General features: G+C 48.1%; 1 long non-coding RNA gene across 1 annotated transcript; it reads right to left on the reverse strand.

Annotated features, from left to right (window-relative positions):
- Positions 1–3,413: 3,413 nt before the first annotated feature.
- On the reverse strand, positions 3,414–4,272 carry LOC138641450 (uncharacterized). Its single transcript, XR_011313844.1, has 3 exons — positions 3,920–4,272; positions 3,722–3,805; positions 3,414–3,640 (listed from the first exon to the last, which is right to left on the reverse strand). It is a non-coding gene; the product is annotated as an uncharacterized lncRNA (long non-coding RNA).
- Positions 4,273–25,640: the final 21,368 nt, after the last annotated feature.

Below are 25,640 nucleotides of genomic sequence, written 5' to 3' on the forward strand. Positions count from 1 at the left end.
TACCCCTAACCCCAACCCTACCCCTAACCCTAACCCTATTCTAACATTAGTGGAAAAAAAAAATTTCTTTATTTTTTTATTGTCCCTACCTATGGGGGTGACAAAGGGGGGGGGGGTCATTTATTATTTTTTTTATTTTGATCACTGAGATAGATTATATCTCAGTGATCAAAATGCACTTTGGAACGAATCTGCCGGCCGGCAGATTCGGCGGGCGCACTGCGCATGCGCCCGCCATTTTGGAAGATGGCGGCGCCCGGGAGAAGACGGACGGGACCACGGCTGGATCGGTAAGTATGATAGGGTGGGGGGGACCACGGGGGGGGGATCAGAGCACGGGGGGGGAATCGGAGCGCGGGAGGGGTGGAACGGAGCGCGGGGGGCGTGGAACGGAGCACGGGGGGGCTGGAATGGAGCACGGGGGGGTGGAACGGAGCACGGGGGGGTGGATCGGAGTGCAGGGGGGGTGATTGGAGCACGGGGGGGTGATTGGAGCACGGGGGGAGCGGACACGAGCACGGGGGGGAGCGGAGCACTGGACGGAGGGGAGCCGGAGCAGTGTACCGGCCAGATCGGGGGGGTGGGGGGGCGATCGGAGGGGTGGGGTGGGGGCACACTAGTATTTCCAGCCATGGCCGATGATATTTCAGCATCGGCCATGGCTGGATTGTAATATTTCACCCGTTATAATGGGTGAAATATTACAAATCGCTCTGATTGGCAGTTTCACTTTCAACAGCCAATCAGAGCGATCGTAGCCACGAGGGGGTGAAGCCACCCCCCCTGGGCTAAACTACCACTCCCCCTGTCCCTGCAGATCGGGTGAAATGGGAGTTAACCCTTTCACCCGATCTGCAGGGACGCGATCTTTCCATGACGCCGCATAGGCGTCATGGGTCGGAATGGCACCGACTTTCATGACGCCTACGTGGCGTCAAAGGTCGGGAAGGGGTTAAAACATGCAAACTCACAGAGGATAATCAAAATCTTGCTGATAGCATTTTACAAAGACTAAGGGAGAAGGAAAAGAACATTATTAATTAAAAAAAATGAAGAAATTCTATAGGGATAATATACCCCACAGATTGTTTCTAGAATCTTCTACCCCAAACGGCTCACCAGCGGTAACAACCATTAGTATACAATCGAGAGTAAATCAGTTTTTAACTCTGGATGAGTATAATCTAACACCTAGTATTAATGAGAATGTAAGTGATACCCTAATGGAATTTTCCATCTAAGCTATTTTAAACTACACACAATACACTCCAGTTTCTGCCTGTAGGAGGGACACTCTAATTGAGAGTAACTCTCCAACTCAAACAATGAATAGTTTAATTGAGACCCCATCATGTACACACACTACAGATCATATGTCTATCAATACTCAAACTCGACATAATGATCACACTAACAATCCTGTGTGTTATACCAATAGATGTATGCCTTTATCATTGTGTATGGAAGACTTCGAACCACCTGAAGTAACTACAGCTGGAGATGAGTTTAGTGAGAGCACAATTCCAACTAATAGACCAAATCAAACTAATGCTAATAGGAGAGGCATTCCCATGATGAGCAAGGAGTCAGGGGTAAAGGTACCTTCACACTGAGCGACGCTGCAGCGATATAGACAACGATACGACCAAAAGGCGATCGCTGGAGCGTCGCTGTTTAGATCGCTGTAGAGACGTCAAACACACCAACGTTCGAACGATGCCGGAGCGATACAGTGACGTAACAGCGACTCACGGATCGTTGTCGCTGGTTGCTTGCTTCACGTCAAACAGCAGTGGTGTAAACGATCCGATGAATTGGCAGCGTAGTCAGATAGGTGTCACCCAGGTGGGTGACACCCAGATAGGTGTCACCCAGGATGTGACGTCCCGGCGTCCCAGAATATAAACCGCGACTCTACAGCGATTGATTCACATTGTTCGAGAGCTGCGTATGCATGTTTTTCTGCATTTCTAGCGTCCTGTCCGGAACGATCCTTCTCCAGCTACGATCCTCTTCTACCGTGAACGTTCTGTTCGGAACGCCGTACTCCACTGCCGGCGTCTTCATCGGTTCTTTTATTGCTCATCAACGGTATGTCCAATTTTTTTTTTTTTTTTCTGTATAGTAATGGCTATGTAGTAATGCTAGACGCAATGCTTATCTAAGTATATGGTATAGTAATGTATAAAACATATCTGGCAGCTATCTTGTGCATCTGGTAAGCGGACACACAAGATGGAGGCACTTTCGGATGCAGTTTGCAAACTCTTTGGCGCTGTGTAGCATTTTTTGCGCAAACTATATGGTAAGGCCAACCAACTCTTTTGTGTCTACCTTGGCTTAGCTGTCCCTGGCCTGCTCCGCAAGTAAATAAAAACAGCTCACAACTGGTAAACTAATTTTTTTTTTTTCCACAAACTGACCTTATTTTTTTTTGATCAAGAGACAATCACTGTCACGCTATCTATATTCATCAAGTACGGTGTCAGAAAAAATGAATTCATGATAAACATATACAGGCTCATGAATTCACTATTTCTGACACCTGGCAGGTGAGCATAGATATGTACCGTGTGACAACCATTGTCCCCTCAATTTGTGTGATTATGGAGATGCATGTAATATTTTTGGCCCACCTCATATCTGTATACTACAGACACACCAAGCTGCAGTCTTTTTATTTTTAACTACTGGAGATATTATGTGGGCCAAAAAGTGTGTGTGGCGACGTTTCTTGGCGCACGGTGTGTTGCCGGCGGCTATAGACACAATAAACCAAACATAATTGTGTCAAATCAAACTTTTTTTATGTTGTTAACTGAAAAATAACAAGTAACAGAACAATATCCCAAACAATGAAAGAAAAAAAAAAAAAAATCAGAACCTCCCACGCCTCAAGAGGTGTCGCAGCGTGCGGCCATGTTGCTGTACTTGTTGCAGCATGAGCGCTGCTGTCCGCTCCAGGCGGTCTTGCTTGGCCAGCAGCTCTCTCACAGTGTCCGGTTCTGTGATAGAAGAGGTTGGAGAATGGACAGTGATTAAGCTGCAACGGTGGCATGTGTTTACATAACCAGCAATTTAAGGTACCGTCAAAAATAACGATTTTTGTAACGATATCTTTGATTTCTGTGAAGTTGCAACGATATTGTTAACGCAATCGTTCTGTGTGACAGCGACCCAGCGACCACACAGTGACTTACCAACGATCACGACCAGGTCGTATAGCTGGTAATGATCGTTAGTAAATCGTTTATTGTAAAATGGTACTTTTAACTACACACTCAATTTTGTACTGCCCCAGAGGGCATTTTTTAGGTTCAATGTTTTAGGGTCCGTTTAGTCGTTGTCAAATGTGACATCCCACCGATAACCCCCTCCCACTTTCTCAATACTTACGGAAAAGGGACGCCTGTTGCTCATCCGCGGAGCTGCTGACCACCCATCCCCTGGCTCGGGCCACAGCTCCTGCTGCTGAAAGGAAGCAAATACATATCTGGTTAACAATTGAACTCACTGTGGTGAAGCGCTCGCTGGTTTTGTCACTTACGAATGCTTGTCGCTGGAGAGAATGACGCCGACCCGGGGGAGGAAGATGGGTGTTGAAAGGGCGGGGTTGTGGCCTGCGGTGGGGTTACTGCACCTGTAATGTACACAATATTTAACCTCCCTACTAATGGCCCGTATGGCGTCATTAAATTCTAAAAAAGGGTGGTTAACTTACGTGACGACACTGGCTGTGGGCTTCCGCTGCTAGCCGCTGTACTGCTGGCTGCAGTGGGTGCTGTCCTCTGCCGGCGGCGTCTCTCTACACCCCAAAAAAAGACACGCAAGGTTTAGACACCAGAAGTACAGAGCTGTAGACTTAAATAAAAAATTAAGTAGGCGCCATCGCAATTGCCAGACATGAGGGGTAACTTACGTGACGGCCCTGGCTGTGGGCGTACGCTGCTGGCCGCTGTAGTCCTCTGCTGGCGTTGTCTCTCTATACACAAAAAATAAAGAAACACAATGTTTACACACCAAAGTACAGAGCTTCCGACACCCCCACAAATAACAAACCTAGGCCAGTGGCATAAAGGAATAAAATTTAAATTTAACTCCCCAAATCGAGGTACATATATAGAAGGTGGGAAGCGCCACACGGCAGTGCGAGTGTCCCTATTCCCCCCTCCCGATACTGTGTGTCTCCCAATTACACTATACTGTTACTTGCCTTGCCTGGTCTCTGCCCGCAACGTTGCCAGATAAAGTGGCTGTTTGTACCGGAGGTCGGCCCACTTTTTGCGCAGCTGCAGTGCACTGCGCCGGATGCCGAACCTCCGCTCCATCTTCTGGGCAATGTGGCGCAACACCTCATTCTTGTGTAGATTTGGGTGTGCTGGGCGACTCTCCCGGCCCTCATAGTCCATGGCATCCATTTTTTTAACAAAAAAGCGGACCTCTGTCTGCCCCAAAGGAGGACATCGCGGTCTCGCCGCCATTTTAGCAAGAGAGACGCTGTATGGCACCACCCAGCCACGCCCAGAGGAGGTCCTTGATTCTGCCGTTCTGGCGCGCGATTCGCAACGCTATAGCGTCTCCATTTATGCACACCGTCGCGGGTGTGACGCCGGCTCCAGAAGTCACTATTTGGCGTTCCCGTTATAAATCAGCAGCACTCATCGTCCTGTTTGTTTCAGTGGATGGTACATTTAATGGAGGGTATCTATGGGGTATGGCTGTTGTGTTAACGTTGCTTACAATTAGCCATGTATATCTCTGTGTATGTATATATATGTGTGTGTATGTATGTATATATATATATATATATAGTACCTTACATCCTATGTTAACATTTTTGTCAAATGGTGCAACATCGGTGACGCAACGGAGAATGCATTACAGTATTGGATGTCTTGTGTAAGTTTTGAAAATGATATGTAGTAATTTTTTTTCTTTTTTCCTTTCTCAGGTTGCCATGTCTCATTCGGATGTACCTGTGATTGTTGCGGCCGCGTTATTGGTAGAAGCTCACAACCAGCTGGAGGTTCAAGCGCGAAACAATCGTGTAAAGCGTCAGCGCCGCATGTGGACCAAACAGTGGCTGCAGAATAGGAATCAATTGTCCCATATGGGCCTTATAAGGGAACTGCAGGATAACAACCCGCATGATTTTCGTAACTACCTGAGAATGTCGGAGGACTCATTTAATGTCCTACTTGCAGCTGTAGAACCTTATATCAGGCGGCAAAATACACAGATGAGAGCAGCTGTCCCTGTGGATGAGAGGCTGGCTGTCACGCTGCGTTTCCTGGCGACTGGCAGGTCTATGCAAGACTTGCATTACAGCGCAGCTATATCCCGATCCCTACTCAGCGTCATCATCCCAGAGACATGCAAAGCTATTGTCTCAGTTTTACACCGCAGTTACATGCCTTTCCCACAGACCCCGGATGACTGGAAAGAGATTTCAAGGGGATTTGTGGAGCAATGGCAGTTCCCTAATTGCGGTGGGGCCTTGGATGGCAAACATGTACGCATCACCCAACCACCACACTCTGGCTCCTTTTATTATAACTATAAGGGATATTTCAGCATAATTCTCATGGCCCTCGTAAATGCTAACTATGATTTCATAAGTGTGTCTGTTGGGATTAACGGGGGAGTATCCGATGGAGGAGTTTTGGAGCACACAGATTTTGGGGAACGCTTGAAAAATAATAAACTTGCCTTGCCGCCCAACAGTGACACAACAGAAAACATGAACTTTGTCTTTGTCGGAGATGAGGCTTTCCCACTGCATCCCAACCTTTTGAAGCCCTTCTCCCAGAAGACTCTGACACCGGAACGACGAATCTTTAATTACAGACTTTCAAGAGCTAGACGCGTTGTGGAAAATGCATTCGGAATTATGGCAAACCGATTTCGGGTTTTCCACACAGCACTAAACATGAAACTAACGTCTATTGACTCTGTGGTGCTTGCTTGTTGTGTCCTCCACAACTTTCTACGTCGCCGTGATGCCACTGCATACAGCCCTCCACAGTATGTAGACTCTGTGGACCAGGGTAACGGAGATGTAACCCAGGGCGAATGGCGTCTAGACGCGCACAGGGTTTGCGGTTTGGAAAGTCTGGGTTCTGGAAGGTACTGTGATGATGCAACGAATAGCAGGGACAAGTACTCTGACTTTTTCAATGGGCCAGGGGCTGTCCCATGGCAGTATCAACAGCTGTAACGTAACTGTTGGCATAACTTTTACCATGTATTATGGATGATATTTTTGGGGGGTTCAAGTGCTCTTGTGTAAAAGTGCTCATTTTTAACAATTTTTGGATGACCCATGATACTCCTTTCTCTGTAATAAATGTGAACATAACGATATATCTATTTGTTATTTCTTATTATTTTACATACATACCAATACATACCAATAAACATATATATCTATGAACATACTCTACTTCTGTATCAATCATATGAAACCTGTGAGTCTGCAGCATCCTATGCACTAGTGATTTCCTGATGTGTGTGTGTATATATATTAGTAGATGTTCACCATATTCTAAAGGTACCTTCACACTCATCGACTCTGCAGCGATACCGACAATGATGTCGATCGCTGTTTGGTCGCTGGAGAGCTGTCACACAGACAGCTCTCCAGCGAGCACCGATCCAGAAGTCCACGGGTAACCAGGGTAAACATCGGGTTACTAAGTGCAGGGCCGCGATTATTAACCCGATGTTTAGCCTGGTTACCGTTGTAAATGTTAAAAAAAAATAACAATACATACTTACATTCACGCTGTATGGTCATGTCCCTCGCCTTCAGCTTCCAGCACTGACTCAGCGCCGGGCGTAAAGTACAACGGTGATGTCAACGCTGTGCTTTACTACCGGACGGCGCTCACCAGTCAGTGCGGGAAGCCGAAGGCGAGGGACTTGACCATACAGCGGGAATGTATGTACTGTTTGTTTTTTTAACATTGACAACGGTAACCATGGTAAACATCACGTTACTAAGAGTGGCCCTGCACTTAGTAACCCAATGTTTCCCTTGTTTCTTGTGACGACATCGCTGAATCGGCGTTACACATGCTGTGTGTAACGCCGATTCAGCGATGTCAGCGGGAGATTCAGCAACCAAAAAAAGTGCTGTACTTTCCCCAGCGACCAATGATCTCCCAGCATGGGCCTGATCGCTGGACGCTGTCACACAACAATTTAGTTAACGATATCGTTGCTACGTCACAAAAAGCAACGATATCGTTAACAATATAGTTATGTGTGACGGTAATGTATTGGGTATTCTAGCATTTGCATGTCCCCGTCGCATATTGCCCAGCAACGTAGTATATTGACCAGCGGCGTCATTTATTGCCAAGCCAAAGAGACACGTAGTACATACACAAATTTAAGAAACCAAAAATTTAATAATTTGTATTAAAAATTTTATTATTTTTTATTACAATACTTTTTTAATGTTGATGAGGCATAGGGGATTAATGACCGGGTGCCAGGAGGATGCCTGCAGGGGAGAAGGCATAGGGGATTACTTGTGGAGCATCTAAAACACAAGTCTCATTTATTTCAACTACAACACTACAAATTTTGGTAGTAAGTGTCCATCTCACTGTAGTGGTGCGTGGCCATAGGAGGTCCTTGTGATAAGTCACCAAAAGAAGGGGGTGCAGGTGGTGTCCGGAACTGAGAATTATGTGGCCCAGGTCTGCGGACAGGAGTGCTGTGCATGGGCTCCTGTTGGTGTCCCCAATAAAAATGGGCACTGGGCTGACGGACGTCAATGCTCAATGTTGATGTGTCGCATAGTTTTCCTGCGGCTGCCGCGTTCATAACGTCAAACATTATTCTCTCCGCGTGAGATCTTTGGGTATCATCCAGTCTGTTTAAACGTTCCTCAACCAAGGATGCGAATGGGGAGAGTTTGGTTGTGACGTGCTTGGACAAGATGCTGTTGGCCACTGCCAGGAGATCCACAGGTGTGGCTGCTGTTGATTTTCTTTTTCTAGATGGGCGCAGTGGACATGTCTGCTCCTCGACAGACGGGCTACTGGAGGACTGAGGGGACTGTACATTGTTCGCTTCCGTTGTTTCCCGCTGTTGCAGAGGCACCTGCAATTACATGAAAAAGAAAAATTTAAAATAAATAACATACAAACGACTCTGCCACACAGCCCTAGAGAGCCCACACCTCCCCAAACACCTCTATGCCCATTGGAACCTATGAGGAACAGTTACCTGGGTTAAAAAACAAAGGGGTTAAAGAGCTGTGCTGAACTACATTGGCCGGCAATACTGTACGAATGTGCGGAAGACACAATATGTTAATTACGGACACAGGAAGTGGCAGCTGTTATCATCAGGGGGATTAAACATGAACAACGTGACTCACTATTACTGGAAGCCATGCAGTCTCATAAACATACAAGACACACGGCATGCTACAAGAAGGGAAGCTTGGGGCTACTTACATGGTCGTCAGGAGACTCAGGCAGGATATCTTCGGGCGATGGCTCACAAAGGCTAGTCACAGTCTGGCACGGGCGAGGGATTTCTTGGTCTCTAGTGAATGCCATCAGGTCGTAATACCACAGCCTGGGCACATAGACTTCCTCAGTTCCGGCCCCAGACTTCTTAGAATTTTCCACTTTGTTGACCTCTTTTTTGAAAACTGTGCGGAGAGCCTGGATCTTTTTCCTCACAATGTTTTCATCCACGGTCTCTGTGGGATGATACTCCCTGTAGACGGCCACCAGCTTCTCATACGCTTCTCTCTTCATGTAACGGTTGCTATAATCCTTAGATTTTATCTTCCACAAACAGGGCAGGGAGCGGTACATCTCTATGAGTGCCCGAACACAGTCCTGCTCATTTGTAGACATCTTTAAAAAATAAAAAAATAAAAGTTAAGAAACAGCAAAAATTAAAAGTTTGATGAGCCGTATGCCGTTCCTATTGTTATCAGTCATTTTTTGTATGGGATGGTCCGTGGGACTATTTCCACCATTTAGGGGATGGGATGGGGGCCGTTTGTGTGTTTCCCCATAGCCACCATTTGGGGATGGGATGAGGGCTATTTTTATCCATTTTGAGCGTTGAAAAATTTGTAAATTCTATTGGTTGCTATTTTGTCAATGGCCAATTTCATGTTGGTGAAACACACCATACTACAAAATCGTTTGCATTACCACTTAAAAGGGAAATACTACGACGCTAAAGCGTCTTTGGTTATAAACGTGAAAGCTCTAAAAAAAATCACTGCTGAGATGTAGTATACATCTATTTCTATACACATAAATTAGTATTGCTGCATGGCAAATGAATACAGCACAAGGATATACTCACCGTAGATGTACTAATTGAGAACGCTGCAGAGTTGAAGATCTACAAACAGGTCGCTCAAAAGTTACAGCCAAGACGCCCACGAGTTGATGGAGAAGGAACACGATGGATTTCGAACCAAGACGCACACGAGATGCTCGTGGATGGCAGAGTACGCACAAGTGATTGAAAAGTTGTAAAGTCGCGGTTTATATTTCGGAACGCAGGTACAGATGACCCCGATGTGACCTATCAGCGTTCTCAGTGAGACGTAACAACAAAGCCATTTGAAATCTATAACGTTATGGCGTCACCTTTTGTAATGTAATAATGTGATTTAAAGGGGTCTTCTTTTGTAATAGTGATGCATTGTAAATACGCCCTTATGTAAAGTTCACACCTACCTCCTAGGCTGTCGTGACAGTTGGCGTCACCTTTTGTAATGTAATGTAAAGGGGTGCCTTTTTTAATGTAATAATGTGATGTAGGCGTCACCTTTTGTCTTTGGAATGCATTTGGGAGTATGGTGATAATTACATTACTATAATAATGTTCACACCACCTCCCAGGCCATTATGACAGATGGCGTCTCCTTTTGTAATTTGTAATATATTGGGATCTTCGAAATAATTGCGTATCTATCTACGAGCGACATTGCTAAATTTAAAGGCTTCTCCTTTTGTAATGCATAACGCCTACCTGGCCACAACAAGACGCTGCGACGGCCCCTTTCATCGTTGCTGGCGTCGTTGCTTTTCATGTCAAACACAACGATTCAGGCTGATCTAACGACCAAATAAAGTTCTGAACTTTCGGCAACGACTAGCGATGTCACAGCGGGATCCGGATCGCTGCTGCGTGTCAAACACAACGATATCGTTATCCAGGACGCTGCAACGTCATAGATCGTTGTCGTTCTCGTTGCAATATTGCTCAGTGTGAAGGCACCTTAAGACCCTCTAATACTCACCAATTTCAATCTATTAGGGAAGGTAGGAACATCAATTGTAATTCTATGAATAAAAACCCTAATAGAGGAAGTAATCCAACACAGATGAAAGGCAGAGGAACTGGAGTTCAGCAACAAATTAATCGGGATTTTTTTCAGATCAGACCCGCAAAACAAAAACAAAAAGAGGTAAAAGGGGGCGGGAAGCTCTCCAAAAAGGAAATAAAGAACGTAAGTAACTGCCCACAATCAATATACAAGCTTAGTCCATATCAATTATCAGAGAATGAAATCTCCCTTTTACAAAAAGGCATTAAGTTTGTGCCAACCAAGGAAGCTAAACCATTTAATTTATACATTAGTATGAAAAAAATATCTACGAAATTTAGCTCTTAAAAAATATTTTTTGAAGAAAGAGCGAGTACCAACCAAATGTAACCAGTTTGAGACATCGGGTTTTGTTCACACTTCCTTAGCTAACCCATCAAATTTTAACCCGATTCAAGAATATTCAAATGCTTTTCATACTTTCGATATGTTGGTATCAAGAGATGTAAGGAAATTTAATTAAAAAAAAAACTATATGCCCCATAACTTAAATTCCCAAGAAAGGAAGGCGATTAAAGACGTACAGGCAAATAATGATATTGTTGTTCGGCCCGCTGATAAAGGTGGAGGTATCGTGATACTTAGTCACACTATGTACCATCAGGAATCCATTAAACTCCTAGGGGATCAGGTTACTTATAAAAAACTAAGCCAAGACCCCACCACCCATTATGTCAGTAAGTTGAATACCTTGGCACAGAAAGGTAAATCACTGGACATTCTAAATAAAAAAAAGAATTTCTATATATTATGAACAAGAACCCAAGTAGTGTGATATTCTACCATATTCCAAAACTCCACAAAAATACAACTTGCCCTCCAGGTAGGCCCATCATATCGGGAATTAATAATCCAACAGCTAATCTATCCCGATATGTGGATGTTCATCTGCAGAAATGCATGAAATTAATACCAGCATACCTAAATGAATCAGGCCATACATTGGAGGTTTTGAAAAAAATCAAATGGAACAGCAACTATATATTGGGCACTCTGGAGTCTGGACATCAAATCACTGTATACAGTCATCAATCAGGAAAAAGGTTGCCAAGCCATTGAATATTTCCTCCAAGGCATAGGCACATATACTGAAATACAAATACAATATATTGTGGATTGCATTAAGTTTATATTGCAACACAATTATTTTCTGTATGAAGGCCAATATTACATTCAAATGTGGGGGACAGCAATGGGGACAAGGTTTGCGCCCAGCTATGCGAACCTATATGTCACCAAATGGGAAGAGTCGTATTGTTAGGGGTCGAGTTCCCACCTCTGCACAGGGGGAATCTCGGGCCATCTCCGCTGCGGTCTTTTATTCTGGCCCAGCCTGATACTGTGCGGATGGTTACTGCTACCTTTCCAGGCTGAGCCATTGTAACCAGTACTGGTCAGCGGCAAGCAGACGTCTCTGGGACTAAGTCCTGCTTTTCCCCTTCTGAGCATGCCCGGGGTAAGACCTCTCATTGGAGGTCGGCGGTCACTTGCTCAGGTACTGTGGCAGCTCCCATTGGTCCTCTAGGAAGGTCCTGAAGTTGCTCAGGTACTGTAGCAGCTCCCATTGGTCCTCTAGGAAGGTCCTGAAGTTGCTGCTGCTATGAAAAGTTTGAGTGGCTGCACGGCCATGCGTTTGTATCAGCTTATGTTATGAGCTTTAGCTACTCAGTGGTCTTGTCTGCTTGTGGTCAGGGTCCGGCTGAAATAAGCCACTAGAATACCGGCACCTCCGGTGAGGAGTTTTGTATGGTGAATTCAGTGCTGGCGTAAAGCCATTAGAATTCCAGATCCACCGGAGGGGAGGTGTTTGTGTGCTTGCTTCTCCATGACCACTGATTGCTTTTGCTCTGTTAGGCAGCTGTGTTCCCCTGTGACTCTAACAGGGCACAGCGTTTTCCCTTCTGTGCGACACTGTGAAGTAACAGAGTTCACTTCTACTGCCATATTGTGCCACCATTTGCTAGTAGCCGGTTGGACTCCTGCACGGTGGACACCAGGCTGCAAACGCACCAATAATAATATCTAAATATACTTGGTGCGTTCCGCCAGCCCTAACATAATAGCACCAAGGTCTGGCTAGCAATGGCGGACACACAGCAATCCATGCGGTACATCCAGCAGCTGGAGGGTAGGTTGGCGGCTCTCGAGCGCACAACCTCAGCTGTGGATGTAACCGCAGTTGCTGTTCAGGCTGCTAGCGTGGCTTCAGCAACCTTGTCCACTGCCACCCCTGTCCCGACTCTATCTCACCTCCCGCTGCCAGAAAATTTTTTGGGTGATAGTAAATCTTGTAGGGGTTTTGTGAGCCAGTGCTCTATACATCTCGAGCTTCTGGCCGCATGTTTCCCCACAGAGCGGGCTAAGGTGGGATTTATTGTGTCCTGTCGGAAGAGGGTGTTGGAGTGGGCTATGCCACTGTGGGAGCGTGGCAATCATGTGGTACAGAGTGCTACGTTGTTCCTGAGCACTCTGAAACAGGTCTTTTTAGGACCTCGCGTCACTCATGATACGGCGCTCCAACTGTTGGCATTGACTCAGGGCTTGTCCTTGGTCAGCCATTTTGCCGTCCACTTTCGCACTCTAGCATCTGAGCTGGAGTGGTCGGATAAAGCCCTTATTCTGATATTTTGGAGGGGGCTGGCTGACCACGTGAAGGACGCTCTGGCCACTAGGGAGATTCCAACCACACTGGAGGAGTTAATAGCTGTGTCCACTCATCTCCGTTTTCATGAGCGGAGGTTAGAGCGAGCCCAGTGTAGGCAGAGGTTTCGACTGACTCCCACCTTCGCCAAGCCTTTGGAATCTCCATTCCAGGCCCCTGAGTCACATGAGGCGATGGTAGTGTCACGAGCGGGTTCCGCTCGTGCACTCCAGGTTTGTCATGTTTGCCAGCAGTCAGGACATCTTGCCACCAGATGTCCCCAGCGGTCGAGGAAACGTCAGCGTCTAGTGGTAGTAGTTGGAGGTACACTAGATACTGTGACGTTTGCCTCCAAATTATCCTTTAAGGGGACAATTACTATAGGATCATTTACCCACTCGGTAGAGCTCTGTGTGGATTCGTGCCGACGCTCTCTCGTTCCATTGTATCATCTGAGGAGAAGGACGAGGAGCCTCGGCTTATTGTCCCCACCGACAGCCTGAGAACTGTGGCCCCAGTTTCGCTAGAGTCTGTGCCTCCGGGCAAGACTTTTGTACAATCCAGTCTGCATCCGGAGGTTCTCTCTTGGGCTCACTCGTCCAGGGTGGGTGGACATTTTGAGTCCAAAATGACATCTGAGCTACTGGCGAGGACATACTGGTGGCCGCATATGGCTCGTGACGTCACAGACTATGTTCAGGCATGTGGTTCTTTAGCCAAGAACAAGTCTCCTCGGCAACGGCCAGCTGGGTTGCTTTACCCCCTGCCAGTGGTGGACAGGCCCTGGGAAGTGGTCAGGATGGATTTTGTGGAGAGCTTGCCCAAGTCTCGTAGTGGCACCATTATCTGGGTGATCACCAACCATTTTTCCAAAATGGTGTACTTGGTGCCTTTCCATGGCTACCTTCTGCATAGGCTCTGGCAGCGTTGTTCGTCAAGCATATCTTTCACTTCCCGGTATGCCGTACAAAATTGTCAGTGACCGGGGTCCCCAGTTTGCGTCTCGATTCTGGAGAGAGCTTTGTCATCTACTCAGTATTGAGTTGAATCTCTCCTCGGCATATCATCCCGAGACGAATAGGTTAGTTGAGAGGGCCAACCAGACCCTGGTCACATATTTACGACATTTTGTTTCTGCCAGGCAGGATTACTGGGCATCCTTGCTACCATGGGTGGAGTTTGCACTTAACATTGCCGTAGCCGACTCCACCGGTCACACTCCATTCCTCCTAAATTACGGCCAGCATCCGCGTGTCCCCGTGCCCATGCCCGTGTCTTCCGCCGACTCCAGGGTGGCAGACTGGGCTGTGGAGGCATGGGACATTTGGGACCGCACTCAGGATGCCATTCAGGCCTCCAAGGAGAGTATGAGGTCCTCTGCCGATGCACACTGGCGCCCCGCTCCAACTTTTGCTCCTGGTGACTTAGTGTGGCTCTCCACCCGTAACATCAGGCTGTGAGTTGAGTCCACTAAGTTTGCACCTTGCTACTTGGGTCTCTTCAAGGTCCTCGAACAGGTTAACCCTGGGGTCTACCGTCTGGCCCTTCCTCCGCGCCTAGGTATCACCGACACCTTTCATGTGTCCCTCTTGAAGCCCGTACACATGTCCCAGTTTTTCGAGTCATCTGCCGGGACATCGGGTTCATCTATGGACGATTACAAGGTGAACGCTATTTTGGGGTGCAAGGTGGTACCTGGCAAAAAATTCTATTTGGTGAACTGGAAGGGTTATGGCCCAGAGGACAAGTCCTGGGAGCCTGCTAAGCACATTTGAGCTCTCCAGCTCATTGCTGCGTTCAAGCGTAGCGAGGCCCAAGGAGGGGGGCCTGTCACAATATGGTATGAAATATCATAAGTAGTTTTCTTGCTAGCCTGCGTGGGCTAAGCCCCCCTTCTTGGAGTGATGCTGCAGCAGTTTGTAGCTTCAAATTCCTTCCCTTTCACTCAGCCAAGAGCTGCTTTGCCAATGTATGGGGGAAGAGAAGTTTTATGGCCGAACGGTATTTACGACCAGGTTAGAATCTTCCACTAGCTGGAACTGGAAAAATGGCTCCAAAATTCATGAAAGATTCTTTGTTTGGGTTTTGTACGATAGTATGCACCAGGTTTACGTTAAGACCACGAAAATATATATTCGTATTCTCACTCGGTGTATCGACCCATCCCCCGAAACACGGGCTTCTAACTCCATCTGGTAAAGAAGTAACATGTGAGTGTTATCTTTTCTCCTTTATTCCCTTTATGTTATAATTACCCGTGTACATATTTGCAATTGTCTCATTTGTAACATCTTTATAAAATATTTTTGATAAAGCACTGCCTAATTTTTATGGGATATAATATTTAATATTAGTTCGTTCTCCTGTTCTAAACCGTACCCTAAGTCTTCTGAAGGGAAATACGCTACTGTTGTGTTGGGTTAGCTTCGGACCCATTTAATCGAAGCTGGTGGCAGTGATACCGTGTGCAGACTGTTGAGTGATGCTGTAGCGGCTGCGGTGTTGATAATTAATGTTCCTGCCTGAGTGGGAGTAGTTATCGCGTCGCTGCAGCGTGCCCAATAGTTAGTACATAGCAGGCAGCCTTTCTGGCGACTAATTACCCAGGGTGCAGTACCTAATCTGACCTGAGAGTAAGGGGGGCGCCAGAGAGCTGCAAGTGTTAAGTGGAACTGTAAGCGGGATATACATAAATCCCTGCAATTTGTGGTATATTGAAAGCAGTGGGATACCTAGAATAAGCCCCTGCTGTAAACTAAGAGGTCCATAGCCTTGTGTGTGTTTTCTCATCACATTGTTAGCAGTGGAGGGATAACTAAGATAAGCCCCCTGCACATGTGATAGCCGTCTGTTGGCCCAAAGCCACCCCGACCCGTGACGTAGGGGTGACGTCACGGTGTGAATCGTGACAAATTGATGGCAGCGGTCAGGGGATTCCTGACATTTGGTGGCAAGGCGGTGGGATATCTTAGAGCATTAGTGATTTGGTTTGAGCAATCATTCCTCTCACTAAAAACTTGCAGAAAGTTCTTGCAAGGACTCTGCGCAAATAAGTTTGGAGAACGAACTCAGTGTTTTATTAGTCTTGAGACAATTGCGTACTGATAATTATCCCCTCCCTTCTCTTCATTTTTCCATCCTATCTTTTATTTGGCAACCATGGCTGCGAAAGGGGAAGTCTGGTACAACCAGCAGAAGAAGGACATTCTTGCTGGGAAATGCCTGTACCATGGCCTGAACCCCCAGGACAAGTCCAAGGCTCAAATGGTCACTGACCTGGTGCAATTTGAAGCCGACCCAGCCAGGTCACAGAGCCCAGAGGCCGCAGAAGTCAGCACCAGCGAACATGGTGCTGCAGCAGAGGTCCAACCACTGAATGCTGGCCCTGTTAGCAATCCGGGCGAATTGGACCCCCACCTGCAGGCGGCCTTGAAAGAATTCCCCACTGACGACCATGAGGGACGTCGGCAGCTGATTCAGCAATACCGGCAGGAGGCCCAGCAAGCCGAGAGAGAGGCCCGAGCTGAGAGAGAGGCCCGAGCCGAGCGGCAAGCCGAGCGAGAGGCTCAGGCCCAGCGAGCCGAGCGGCAAGCGGAGCGGGAGTACCAGCTGCAGTTAGCCCAACTGCAAATGCAGGGGTCGTCCCAGACCAACCGTGAGCCCAGCAGCGCTCAGATACCTAAACCCCGGCCCGATCACTTTCCTGTTATGGAGAAGGACGGGGACTTGGACACTTTTCTGCGGGCCTTTGAGAAAGCCTGCAGACAGTACCGGCTGCCTACAGATGAATGGGCCCGATACCTGACACCAGGGCTGAGAGGCAAAGCTCTGGAGGCGTTTGCTGCCCTCCCTCAAGAACAAGATGGAGACTATGAGGCCATCAAGCAGGCCCTTATAGCAAAGTACCAGCTTACTCCCGAGGTGTACCGTAGAAAGTTCCGGACCCTCCAACGTGGCCCACATGACAGTTACAGTGATGTGGTGCATGGACTGGGGACCCACTTTGACCAGTGGACCCAAGGACTGTCAGTGACCACCTTTGCACAACTGCGAGACCTGATGATCCAAGACCAGTTCTTTCATCTTTGCCCAGCTGAGGTGCGACAGTTCGTGATGGACAGAGAACCAAAAGACGTGACGAAAGCAGTGCAGATTGCCGATGCCTATGAGGCCCACCGTAGATCGGAAGTGCGGAAGCCAGTCACCACCAGCTGGAGAGGGGGTAAGCCTGCAACCAATGCCAGTATCCCTGCCAGCCAGCACTCCAGAGGTCCTGTCCCCGTAGCCAACAGCACCAGACCTACCACTGAACCTCGCAAGTGTTTCACCTGCCAGCAGACTGGTCATATCAGTCCATCCTGCCCAACCAAGCAGAAGAACACCCCAGCCAAGGCCCCAGGGCCTAATGCAGCAGTTCTTTTGGTGGGTGGTGTGGTTGGGAGGGTGTGTGACAACGTACAGCACGTCACTGTGGGAGGCCATGTTGCTACAGGCCTCAAGGACACCGGGGCTGAACGAACCCTCATCCGACCCGAACTGGCGGCCCCTGAAGAAATCATTCCGGGGAAAACCCTAACTGTCACTGGGATTGGGGGCATCAGCTGTCCCTTACCGATGGCCCGGGTTTTTATTGATTGGGGTGCCGGGAGCGGGGTGAAGGAAGTGGGGCTGTCTGATAATTTGCCCACTGATGTTTTGTTGGGGACTGATTTGGGGAGGATGGTTGCATACTACTGGATATACATACATACATACTGGAGCGCCCCCCGAGGAAGCAGTATCCGCGAAACGCGCGTCGGGGCTCCTCTCCACACACGGCTGCAGGTTGGTACTCCTTACATGTACCTTTTCATTAGTGGTATGCAGGCTTATCTTAGGCTTCACCTATTTACTTACATGGGATTTCCCATTTGTGATTGACCTATGTCCTTGGTCTGGGTTAGCATGAGTCGTATAATATACAGTGGGGCAAAAAAAAGTATTTAGTCAGTCAGCAATAGTGCAAGTTCCACCACTTAAAAAGTAGCCTAGCCAGTCTCCAGATCTCAACCCTATAGAAAACCTTTGGAGGGAGTTGAAAGTCCGTGTTGCCAAGCGAAAAGCCAAAAACATCACTGCTCTAGAGGAGATCTGCATGGAGGAATGGGCCAACATACCAACAACAGTGTGTGGCAACCTTGTGAAGACTTACAGAAAACGTTTGACCTCTGTCATTGCCAACAAAGGATATATTACAAAGTATTGAGATGAAATTTTGTTTCTGACCAAATACTTATTTTCCACCATAATATGCAAATAAAATGTTAAAAAAACAGACAATGTGATTTTCTGGATTTTTTTTTCTCAGTTTGTCTCCCATAGTTGAGGTCTACCTATGATGTAAGTTACAGACGCCTCTCATCTTTTTAAGTGGTGGAACTTGCACTATTGCTGACTGACTAAATACTTTTTTGCCCCACTGTATATGGCTACATTTAGCTTGCACTAGGCACTTTACCGGTATTTCTTAGTATACATCCTATTGCACTAGTCACTTGATATTTTCCTGCATACCCTGTACCTCCCTGCATTGGCATCTTTTCTATGAGCATTTATTTGTCTTTGATTACCACTTGTTCGGCCATTTATCTATAGTACATCAGTCTGGTTCCCGTTATCTGTACTATACATTATATATTACCTTACTGACTGATGTATGTTACTTATGTACACTTGTGGTATCAGTACTATTGAATATCCATTGCTCTTCAGTGTAACATCTTGGTCTGGGTTAGCATGAGTCTTATAATATATATGGCTACATTTAGCTTGCACTAGGCACTTTACTGGTATCTCTTAGTATACATCTTACGGCACTAGTCACTTTATATGATATTTTCCTGCATACCTTGTACCTCCCTGCATTGGCATCTTTTCTATGAGCATTTATTTGTCTTTGATTACCACTTGTTCGGCCATTTATCTATAGTACATCAGTCTGGTTCCCGTTATCTGTACTATGTATTATGTATTACCTTACTGACTGATGTATGTTACTTATGTACACCTGCGGTATCAGTACTATTGAATATCTTTTGCTCTTGAGTGTAACATCTTGTCCGTGTGTGGCACTAGTGTTGCCTTGTCATTTTCTTATTGCATCTTCTTATTTGATCTCTATTTGTATTTTTTTGTATTTTTTATATGGTTCTTTAAATAAAATTGTCAAATTTTTGAGCTCTAGTGTCCATTTCTTTTTCGGTTTTCTCTCTCTGGTTGCATACTACGTCCCTGACACCCCTCCCCAATCTACTAATGAGGGTAAAGTTAACCCTGATGATGATGATGATGGGAAATCGCATGTGTTACCTGACCATGCTTTATCTTGTAATGATGCATCTAATAACCATTTTTTCCCTAGGATTGATGGTGAAAATGTTGTACCTGTGCCAGCTGAACCTGATAATGATTTTTCTGTGAAGGTTAATGTGTCCATAGGTACAGGCGTGCCCAGCCACGTCGCTCTGCGGAGTGAGACGGCTGAGGAACCCCTAACAGGGGCAAGTGTCGGTGCTACAGGAAATGGGGAGATGCATGGGAACCGTGAGGAAGGTGATGCCATGAAAGTGACCAGTGCCACCGAGGAAGGTAACTGGCCCATAAGTAGCACTGCCCCTGGAGTGTTGGGGGTGGATGGGGAGGTAGAGCCCATAGCAGCATCGGCTGATGGGCCTGTAGAAACCCCCGGGGAGACAGCCTACGTAGCTGCTGTCACCCGCAGTCAGAGTGCCCGGAACACAGATAACTGTCTGCCTTCCGGACCCTCCTCAGTCATTACTGTGACTGAACCAGAGGTGGACCCAGAGCAGGTCCAAGAGGGTTCCCGTGGGGAAGGGACCCTGACGTCGCTTTTGGCTTCCCCTAGCCAGGAGTTTCAGGCCGCTCTGCACACAGATGCGAGCCTAGAGAGTTTGAGACAACTTGCCGGGACGCTCTTCTCCGAGGCTGATAAGGAGAAGGTGTTCTGGGAACGAGGAAGGTTGTACCGGGAGACAGTACCCGGAGAATCACAAAAGGAGTGGTTGAGGGAAAGACAGCTGGTCGTCCCGCAGCAATTCCGGGGTGAGTTGTTGCGGATTGCCCATGAGATCCCGCTAGCTGGACACTTGGGGATCAGCAAAACTAAGGCCCGGCTGTCTCAACACTTCTATTGGCCTAAGATGGGGACAAATGTGTCAAACTACTGCCGCTCCTGTATCACTTGTCAAAGAGTGGGGAAGGCGGGGCCTGCTATTAAGGCTCCCCTGATCCCTTTGCGAGGGATAGAGGAGCCTTTCCAGAGGATCGCAGTGGACATTGTGGGCCCGCTGGCCGTCCCCAGAAGCTCTGGAAAGCAATACATCCTTACTGTGGTAGACTATGCTACCCGGTACCCAGAGGCAGTAGCTCTGTCGTCAACTATGGCAGATAAGGTAGCGGATGCCCTGTTGGCCATCTTTTCACGTGTAGGGTTTCCCAGGGAAATGCTTACTGATCAAGGGACCCAATTTATGTCTCGCCTAATGGAGGCTCTCTGTAAGAGAATGCAGGTGAAGCACCTGGTATCGAGTGCGTATCACCCACAGACCAATGGCTTGTGTGAAGGCTTCAATGGTACCCTCAAACAGATGCTACGCATGCTGGTTGAGACTTAAGGGCGCGACTGGGAGCGGTACCTCCCACACCTGCTGTTCACTTACCGAAAGGTTCCCCAGGCCTCGACGGGGTTCTCCCCCTTCGAGCTCCTGTACGGCAGGCGAGTCCGGGGACCCCTTGGGTTGGTAAGAGAATCCTGGGAAGAGGGGCCGAACCCTTCTGAAGTGTCCATAGTAGAGTATGTCATGCGCTTCCGTGACAAGATGCAGACCTTGACGCAGTTGGTGCATGACAACATGACGCAGGCTCAGGCTGATCAGAAGCACTGGTACGACCAGAACGCCTGGGAGCGGACCTACCACGTGGGTCAAAAGGTGTGGGTGCTGGTCCCCGTACCAACGGATAAGATTCAGGCAGCCTGGGAGGGCCAGTACGTCGTCCACCAACAGCTCAACCCGGTCACTTACATGGTCACACTTGACCACGCTCGGGGTAGGCGAAAGGCCTTTCACGTCAACATGATGAAGGCTCATCACGAACGTGAACCTTTCGTCCTATTGGTCTGCAGCATGCCCGAAGACGGGGAGGAAGACACCCTCCTGGACATGCTGGCCCAAGCCAAGGCCAATGGGTCCATTGAGGACGTGGAGGTAAGCGCCTCGTTAACTGAACCCCAGCGGTTGCAGTTGCAAACCACACTGGAACCCTTCCGGGTCGTGTTCCCCAACCGACCTGGGAGGACTGAGTTAGCCGTCCACGAGGTGGACACCGGGAATCACGCCCCACTACGGCGAACACCCTATCGAATCTCTGACCAAGTGCAGCAGATTATGCGCCAAGAGATCGATGAGATGTTACAGCTGGGGGTGATTCGATGGTCAAAGAGCGCGTGGGCATCACCTGTAGTTCTCGTGCCAAAGAAAGACTGGACCACCCGGTTCTGCGTGGACTACAGGGGGCTCAACGCCATCACAGCCTCTGATGCGCACCCAATGCCGTGCATCGAGGAGCTGCTGGATAAGTTAGCTGGCGCAGATTACCTAACAATAATGGATCTGAGTAGAGGATACTGGCAGATTCCCCTGAGCCCCGAGGCGCAGGAGAAGTCCGCCATTATCACGCCCTTCGGACTGTACGAGTCCACGGTCATGCCCTTCGGCATGAAGAATGCCCCTGCCACTTTCCAGCGGATGGTCAACCTCCTGCTTCAGGGACTGGAGAAGTACACTGTGGCGTACTTGGATGACATTGCCATCTTCAGTCCCTCCTGGAAGGAACACCTGCAGCATCTCAAGGAGGTGCTCAGGCGAATTCACCAAGCAGGACTGACTATCAAGCCGGGAAAGTGTCAGATGGGCATGAGGGAGGTTCACTACCTGGGGCACCGGGTAGGCGGGAACACCCTGAAGCCAGAGCCTGACAAAGTGGGAGTGATCGTGAACTGGCCCACTCCCGTGACCAATAAACAGGTGATGTCCTTCTTGGGCACTGCAGGGTACTATAGGCGCTTCGTACAGCACTATAGTAGCCTGGCAAAACCTTTGACGGACCTCACCAGGAAGAAGCTACCCCACATCGTCAACTGGACAGATGGCTGTGAGGGGGCCTTCCAGGCATTGAAAACCGCACTGTGCAATGCCCCTGTGTTGAAAGCAGTCGACAGCAGTCGACCGTACTTTGTGCAGACCGACGCCAGCGAGTTTGGCCTTGGTGCTGTGCTCAGCCAGGTTGACTCGGAGGACCAAGAGCACCCCATGTTATACCTGAGCCGGAAGCTTTTGCCGAGGGAAGTGGCCTACTCCACCATCGAGAAGGAATGCCTGGCCATAGTCTGGGCCCTGCAGCGCTTGCAGCCCTACTTGTACGGTCGCCCCTTCACTGTGGTGACCGACCACAACCCTCTGTGCTGGCTAAACGCCATGTGTGGAACCAACGGCAGGTTGCTACGCTGGAGCCTTGTCCTTCAGCAGTTTGACTTCACCATTGAACACAAAACGGGCAAAGAGCATGGGAATGCAGATGGACTCTCCTGCCAGGGTGAACCTACTGAGGTGCCCATGGAGGCATACCGTGGGGTACTGCCTCCCTAGCGCACACCAAAAGGGGGAGGTGTCACGATATGGTATGAAATATCATAAGTAGTTTTCTTGCTAGCCTGCGTGGGCTAAGCCCCCCTTCTTGGAGTGATGCTGCAGCAGTTTGTAGCTTCAAATTCCTTCCCTTTCACTCAGCCAAGAGCTGCTTTGCCAATGTATGGGGGAAGAGAAGTTTTATGGCCGAACGGTATTTACGACCAGGTTAGAATCTTCCACTAGCTGGAACTGGAAAAATGGCTCCAAAATTCATGAAAGATTCTTTGTTTGGGTTTTGTACGATAGTATGCACCAGGTTTACGTTAAGACCACGAAAATATATATTCGTATTCTCACTCGGTGTATCGACCCATCCCCCGAAACACGGGCTTCTAACTCCATCTGGTAAAGAAGTAAGGTTTTCTTGGTAAATATGTATCCCAGATAGGACATATTTGATCTCATTAGAATGCTCACGTTAATCCAAGATGAATTATGGGTTCATTATGACTATGACATGTTTTGTAGCGAAGTTATAGCAAGTAGATAAATTTAAGATTGAAGTACTCAGAATGTAGAGAGAGGAGGGTCTGGATAAGACAGCCTTTCTGTGATGTCACAGCCTTCAGGTTTTAAGTGTCTGGCAGGCATCCCCAGCTCTTTCTTGTCCTATTTTCCTGGAAGAGCTGAGTACATCCCATGAGCTGGGACGTATGGAAAACTGCACCAGCCTGGGGGCCTGCCATGCTTTGAACATGTGAGTGTTATCTTTTCTCCTTTATTCCCTTTATGTTATAATTACCCGTGTACATATTTGCAATTGTCTCATTTGTAACATCTTTATAAAATATTTTTGATAGAGCACTGCCTAATATTTATGGGATATAATATTTAATATTAGTTCATTCTCCTGTTCTAAACCATACCCTAAGTCTTCTGAAGGGAAATACGCTACTGTTGTGTTGGGTTAGCTTCGGACCCATTTAATCGAAGCTGGTGGCAGTGATACCGTGTGCAGACTGTTGAGTGATGCTGTAGCGGCTGCGGTGTTGATAATTAATGTTATGCCTGAGTGGGAGTAGTTATCGCGTCGCTGCAGCGTGCCCAATAGCCAGTACATAGCAGGCAGCCTTTCTGGCGACTAATTACCCAGGGTGCAGTACCTAATCTGACCTGAGAGTAAGGGGGCGCCAGAGAGCTGCAAGTGTTAAGTGGAACTGTAAGCGGGATATACATAAATCCCTGCAATTTGTGGTATATTGAAAGCAGTGGGATACCTAGAATAAGCCCCTGCTGTAAACTAAGAGGTCAATAGCCTTGTGTGTGTTTTCTCATCACATTGTTAGCAGTGGAGGGATAACTAAGATAAGCCCCCCTGCACATGTGATAGCCGTCTGTTGGCCCAAAGCCACCCCGACCCGTGACGTAGGGGTGACGTCACGGTGTGAATCGTGACAAATTGGTGGCAGCGGTCAGGGGATTCCTGACAGGGCCCTAGGAGGGTGGGTAATGTTAGGGGTCAAGTTCCTGCCTCTGCTCAGGGGGAATCTTGGAATCTTGGGCCATCTCCACTGCGGTCTCCCATTCTTCTCCAGCCGCAGTGGAGCCTGCTCAGCGGAGACGTCGGTCTCTGCATCTGGCTCAGGCAGATCATGTGCACTTGGTTACTACTAATCTTCCAGGCTCAGCCACTGTAACTAGCACCAGTGGAGTCGGCTACGACATTGTTTAGTGCAAACTCCGCCCACGGTAGCAAGAATGCCCAGTCATTTGACTCAGACAAAATGTCGCAGATATGTGACCAAGGTCTGGTTGATCCTCTCTACCAACCCATTCCTCTCGGGATAATATGCAGAAGAGAGATTCAACTCGATACTGAGTAGTCGACAAAGCTCTCTTCAGAACCGAGATGCAAACTGGGGACCCTGGTCACTGACAATCTTGTCAGGCATACCGTGTAGGCGGAAAACATGTTTTACAAACAATGCTGCCAAAGCCCGTGCAGAAGGTAGCCGTGGAGGAGGCACCAAGTGCACCATTTTAGAGAAATGATCGGTGATTACCCAGGCCCTGCGCTTAGTAACCCGATGTTTACCCTGGTCACCCGGGGACTTCGGCATCGTTGGTCGCTGGAGAGCTGTCTGTGTGACAGCTCTCCAGCGACCAAACAGCGATGCTGCAGCGATCGACATCGTTGTCGGTATCGCTGCAGCATCGCTTAGTGTGACGGTACCTTTATTCTTAGCACAGGAGACACATGCCCAAATATAGTCCCCGACATCACGATCCATATGCGGCCACCAGTATGTTCTCGCCAGCAGCTCAGACGTCCTCTTGGTCCCAAAATGTCCACCCACCCTAGAGGAATGAGCCCAAGAGAGAACCTCCGGTCGCAAATGTGATGGTCCAAAAGTCTTGCCGGGGGGCACAGACTCTAGCTAGACTGGGGCCAGAGCTCTCAAGCTCTCAGTGGGGACAATCAGCTGAGGCTCCTCTTCCTCCTCCACAGATGACACAACGGAGCAAGAGAAAGCGTCAGCACGAATGCTCTTCTCCGGAGAGAAAATGGAGAGTAAAATTGAACTGGGGGAACAGGGACCATCTGGCCTGGCGAGAATTTAGCCGCTGGGCTGTCTGTAAGTATACTAAATTTTTGTGGTCATTAAAAACTTGGAAAGGAAAGCGAGCCCCCTCCGGAAGATGTCTCCACTCAGAGAAAGCCAATTTCATGGCAAGCAACTCCCTGTCCCCGACGGAATAATTCCTCTCCGCTGGTGTGAAGGTCTTGGAAAAGAAGAAGCAAGGATGCTTCCAACCTTGAGCATCCTATTGCAAGAGGACTGCTCCAGTACCAACGAATGAGGCATCCACCTCTATTATAAACGGCTTATCAACATCGGGGCGATGTAGAATGGGAGCGCAAGCAAAATGAGAT

The sequence above is a fragment of the Ranitomeya imitator genome, chromosome 6, assembly GCF_032444005.1.
Source record: "Ranitomeya imitator isolate aRanImi1 chromosome 6, aRanImi1.pri, whole genome shotgun sequence".
Lineage (NCBI taxonomy): Eukaryota > Metazoa > Chordata > Amphibia > Anura > Dendrobatidae > Ranitomeya > Ranitomeya imitator.